We start from the raw sequence: 6,000 nt of genomic DNA on the forward strand, positions 1-6,000 counted from the left end.
GAATGACTGCAAAGTGGCTAAAGTTCATTGCGGTATCCAGTGGCCATTCTCTTTCATACTGGCTAAGAATGGTTAAATTAAGATGGAGAAACAGAGCCGCTGGATCTCTCTATGATTGCTGAAGGCTTAGCAGTTCCGGGATACAAAAGGCAAGCTGTTTTGGTGGGGCTTCCCCCAAGTACGAAGTCTCATGTATCATAAGAAAAGTCACTTATGGACTGTGGGACTGTGGGTTTCTGAAGGAACTAGGGCAAAGGGCATGTGTGTTTAGCAATATAAGAGAGAGGTCACCCCTGACTATTTCCACCCACCTTAAAATTCAAAATCTCCTTTAATCCAGCCTTCCAGGCCACAGGACTGTCCACTGTCCTCTGCTCTAGGAACTCTTGTCTGCAATTCATGTGCTGGTCTGTGGTTACTTCAACTCTACTACTCTTAGACTTTATCACTTAATAATATCTGGTTCTTTTTGCACCAAACTTCTGATGAGCTTATGGTTTTGGATTCAGAGAGCTGTGCTCCCCTCAAGCACCCATTCCATGAGCCAAATAAGTAATAGTTCTAACTCATATAGGATTTAGGGATTAAGTTCCAAGCCATTGGAGACAGTTTTTTCACAGATGTTCCTCAGTACTGAAGCATCTCAGTGTCAGAAAAGGGCTTATGTGGAGCTCAGCATTTCACAAGTGTCATTTTGTCCTTTCCTGTCAATTTTGTAAGGTGGAACTGATCACAACTCCCATTTCCTTGTGGAAATGTGGCAGTAATAGTGCTGATTTTACTGAAAGCATTTAAAGATTAAATGAAAGAATGCATTTGAAGAAAGTTTGCAAACTCAGTGCATTTCTTCTCCCGGTTTAACCCCACAGGCAGCCAGTGAGTTCAAGGTCAAGGCCAAATAGAGTCTCTAGTACCAGTCTCTTTGTTTCAAAGCCAGATGAGGTGACAGGGAACTTTACCCACAAATCTAAGTTGAGAGGGTCTACCCTAGCCCCTGAATAAAATAGTTTTAGAAGTTTCTAAGCAAGCTGTCCAGCCCTCGGGTACATTTCAGTCTTCTTAGCAGAAGAGGTTGGCTGCCTTGGTAGTGGCTCAGGTTGGCCTATTTGGTGCTTTTGCTTCAACTCCTGGAAGCCTCTAGCTGCTGCTTAATGGATTCATTTAAGTGATAATATGAGCCGATTGTATGTCAGGCTGTTAAAGCGGTGATAACATACTGCACTCACAGAGCATTATCTACAGTAACTGCATTATAATGGTCAGGGAATGTCGACAGAACCACAGCTGATATTCTCATAAACAGCAGACGAATGCAGAGCAATGAGGTTTCTCAAGACACTCGTGGCTAAAGGAGGAGTAACACTTCATCTTTGAGGCCCTCATTTCCCCATATGTGTAAAAGGAGTCGTGTGTGGACAAGTGGCTGGCACATCAAAGTGTGACAAATGCGCATGCTTCCTGATCAAACCCTGAAACACATTTAATTCAGCCACAGGGGACTGTGTGAGCTGTGAGCTTGAATTGTGACCCACCCCATGAAGCCTACTAAGCAAGAGTGGACAGTGGAATTCTGGGCTGTCCTGATTATATAAACATAAGCGTCACACCTTCAGTGTCTGAAAGATACAAATGTGCAGGTAGTAAGAAACAAAGCAAACTAAGTTTAAAAAAAAACAAGTAAACACACACATACACACACACACACACACACACACACACACACACACCATGACCCTTCTTTTACACATGGATTGTAAAAAAAAAAAAAAAAAGTTCTCTGTTGCCTTCAGCCTCAAGTTGTAGCATTTTTTTCTCATTCAGTATGTCTTTGATATCTCTGTTAGAAAAAAGATGAAAAGAGTAGGGGTGACATGGCCCATGGAGGTGCGGCGAGGGGGAAACAGAGATGCCTCTAGGGAATCCATGTTGGGAATCCCTTCCTCTCGAGGGACCAGCCACACAATGGTATAGTACAGAATAGAGTTTATTCAGGTCATGGGGAGGGGAGCTAAGAGGGTGGTAGAGGCAGAGAGAGAGGAGTAGAGAAACAGAGGCCGGCCATGAGCATGTGGACAGAGACGTGGGGGGGGGATGGAGAGAGGAGGGGCAAGGTGGGAGAGCAAGAGACCAAGAGGCCAAGAAAGCAAGAGAGCAAGAGAGCAGGAGGGGGGGGGGCAAGCAGCCCCTTTTATAGTGCCAGGTAACTGGGACAGAGCATACCTGGCTATTGCCAGGCAACTGAGGTGTGGGGTTTACAGAATCCCAACAATCTCTTCTGCTGTCCCACTTCAATATGCTATTTTCCCAAAGGTGGTGTGCATATGCTTAAAGAAGAAGCTAAAGATACACACAAAGAAGACTTCTGTAGCCATGACTGTTGGCCTCAGACTTCATGTTGGTAGTTAGAATAGTTACCTTCTAACTCAGCATCTGTAATGATCCAAGCAGTATATTAATATTCTCTTATAATCCCAGAAACATCTTAAGACAGGGCTCTCCATTATCATTTTAGAGATGAGGTAATAGCTAGCCAGAAGAGACAGAACTAGCATCAAATGTCCAGCAGAGCCATGTGTCAGGCTAACTTTGCTTAACAATGATTGAACATCTCTGAAACCATTTTCTTTGTGTGTGTGTGTGTGTGTGTGTATGTGTGTGTGTTCATGCACATGTTCATGTAGTGGCTACACATGTCTATGTAAGCCAGAGAAGCATCTCAAATGTCATTCTTCAAGTGCTATCTGACTTATTTCTATTTTTATTGGATATTCTCTGCATTTACATTTTAGATGTTGTTCCCTTCCCCGAATCCCATCCCCCCTCCCTCTCCCATTGCCTCTATATTGTGCTCCCTCTCCCAACAACCCTCTCCCACCTCAGCACCTTGACATTCCGATTCCCCTACACTGGGAAGCAAGCCTTTGTTGAACCAAAGGCCTCTCCTTCCATTGATGCCAGAAAATGCTATCCTCTGTTGCATCTGAACCTGGGGCCATGGGTCTCTCTGTGCAAACTCATTGGTTGGTGTTTGTAGTCCCTTGGAGCTCTGGAGGGTTTGGTTAGTTGATTATTTTGTTCTTCCTGTGGTGTTGCAGACCCTTTCAGCTTCTTCAGTCCTTTCTCCAACTCCTTCATTGGGGTCTTTGTGTTCAGTCTGACAGTTAGCTATAAGCATCTTCCTCTGTATCAATATGGCTCTAAGGAATCTGCCTTATTTCTTGAGATAATGTCTCTCACTAGCCTAGAGCTCACTGGACTTGGCAAGGCTGGCCAGCAAGCTCCAGGATAGCCACCTCCGACTGTTGGAATTAAAAGGGTATGCTACCACACTTTTATGTTTGTTTGTTTGTTTGTAAACACAGATTTGGGGCATGAAATTTTGGTCCTCAAGCTTGTGTGGCAAGCATATCACTAACTGAGACATCTCCCCATGGCCATTTCATTATTCTTAAGTTCTAAAATACTGTACCTTCCTTCATAATTTTCTATGAAGGTCCCTTTCTCCTTTCAACTCAGGTAAAAATAAGCATCAATCCACAGTGCACAGAACCTTGCATATAGAATCTCAGACTTGGTTTCATGTGAATTTTCAAATCTTATTCATTTTCTTCTGGTAAAATAGGGCTTTTATAGATGCTGGACTTTTCGTTGCTACCATGATGTGCTCTCTGTGTACAGGGTCCAACCAGTGGCCTCCATTTTGTGACAGCTCTGCAGTACAAATGGGGAAAGAGTTTGCAGAAAGTAGGAGTAATAAAAGACCTCATGTACTATAATTTGCAGAAGTTAAAAAGTGGTCTGATAGCATCGATGAGGCAAAGAGCCACATTGCAAGGAAACAAATGGGCAGTGTTCTGTGGGGATGAATTGAATAAAGGGTACGGCAGAGGCAGTGTCGTGTGTCCCAGTGCATGGTGAACCTACACACTCAAAGATGAGGAAGGAGATTTGCTCATAATTTGCCCAAAGGAAGATGCTGCTGCTGTCTGAGAGATGGCAAAGGCACCATCTGGAAAATGTTTTGTGAACTGTTTTAGCCTTGGCTTCAACCTCTGGAGGCTGCCTGCTCCTGTGATTCTGACTTGATCCATGGTACTTGGTTTTAACTTGGGTGATTCTACCACATCTTGTCTTGCAATGGACAGAGAACTGTGACTTGAAATCATTGAAGACCCGAGGTTTTACTGGAACCTGGATCACTTGATTGAGTCTAACATGATCCCCATTGACAGGAACCACCTTTGTTTTTCTAGAAAGCAATACCCTAGAAATTCTGGGGCTCTGATCCATTTGCCCTGGGGGAGCCTGAGGCTTAGGAAGATTTCTTACATCCCTTCCAGCACTGCTATCCTACCAACATGATTTGGGGCAGCCTAATATTTTCTCTGCTTAATAGGAGTCCTGCAAAAGGCTGTACATCACTGCTAAAATAAATCCAGAGCCACTGTGAGCCATGTAGTATGAGATGGAGCAGATATGAAGTGCCCAGAGGATGCAAATCTACAGAGGAAGGAGATAAGTGGCTTCCTAGATCTGGGAATGGTGCTGGGGTGAGGCAGAAAGGACTATGGGGAATGATTAACTACTTGATACAGGTTTATTTCTGGGGTAATAATTGACTGGGGTGACAGCTGTAGACCTTGCATTTATGTTGAAACCATTACATTGGGCAATTTAAATTGATGAATTGTTATTTCATATGAATGACAACTCAAAACACTCATGCATGCCAAGTTTTTTTGGGGCTTGGCAGTGCAATGAAAGCAGCAAATATTAGAAAATGGCTTAACCTTTTATCTGCACCCTCAGTCTCACTCTGCAGATGCTGCTCTAGTTCAGAGCCATGCACACACATTCAGTTCCCACACCACTTGGCACACAAGGCTGAGTCTAAGAACTAAGGTTCAACTCACTTCATCTGCCACTGTTGCTTCTGTCCAGGGTGGATTCGACCACCTCGACATGTGCTGTCACCAAGCCTTAGACACACACACCCCAACTTTGTAGCGGGCTTTATGCATTCTGCCAGTACACCTTCTGAACTCAATCAAGCATTCACATCAAAGACAACACCAAACTACTCTGATCCAATAGGTATAATGTAATTTGCCAACCTTCATAATTCAAAAGATCTTCTGCAACCCCATCCCTTATAAAACATTCATTGCAACCTTATTTATGAAGAGATACAGCGAGAGAAACATAAACATCTGCCTCTATCTTTGTTCCTCCCTCAATTCCCCTCCCCTCCTTCCTCCACTTCTGCTCCTCAACCTTTCCCTGCCTATCTCTCTCCTGTCCAATTATGTATCACCTTAACATAAATCTACACATAACTTCATCTAGTTCAAGGCAGATCTTTTTTCATAAAGCCACTAAAAGGCACAAATCTAGGTTTAAAAGATTATTATTAAGGAAGGAAAAAAGGGAGAGCTGGTGAATTCAGATAGGACTTTATATTCTGTAAAATGAAAAGACACTTAGGGTGGATGATGACAAGAGTTATAAAACAGTGTATACCATTCAATTCCTCTGAAGCATGTAAGCAAGAATGAAAGTTTTAAATGTATTATACCACACTTAAAAAAGAAATAACATACTTGAGCTCCCAACAAGTCATTTTAAAAACAAACAAACAAACAAACATGAGAATGATTGAACAGATAGTATGGGCCAATAAGCATGTGACAACACCTTAGTTTAAATAACCAACCTGGCATGCTGTGCTCATTTTACTAAGATATCTTCTTCCCACTTCTCTTCCCTCCCTCTCTCCCTTATTCCTTTCCTCCTTGTCTCCTTTCCTCCCTTCTCCCCTCCCTTTCTTCCTCTCTCCCTTCTTCTCTCCCTCCTTCTCTCCTTCTCTCTCTCCCTCCCTTCTTTCCTTCCTCCGTCTTTCTCTCCTCTTCCTCTCTTTCTTCTTTCCTTTCCTTTCCTTTCCTTTCCTCCTTCCTTCCTTCGTTCCTTCGTTCCTTCCTTCATTCCTTCCTTCTTCCTTCT

The sequence above is a fragment of the Micromys minutus genome, assembly GCF_963924665.1.
Source record: "Micromys minutus genome assembly, chromosome: 1".
NCBI lineage: Eukaryota > Metazoa > Chordata > Mammalia > Rodentia > Muridae > Micromys > Micromys minutus.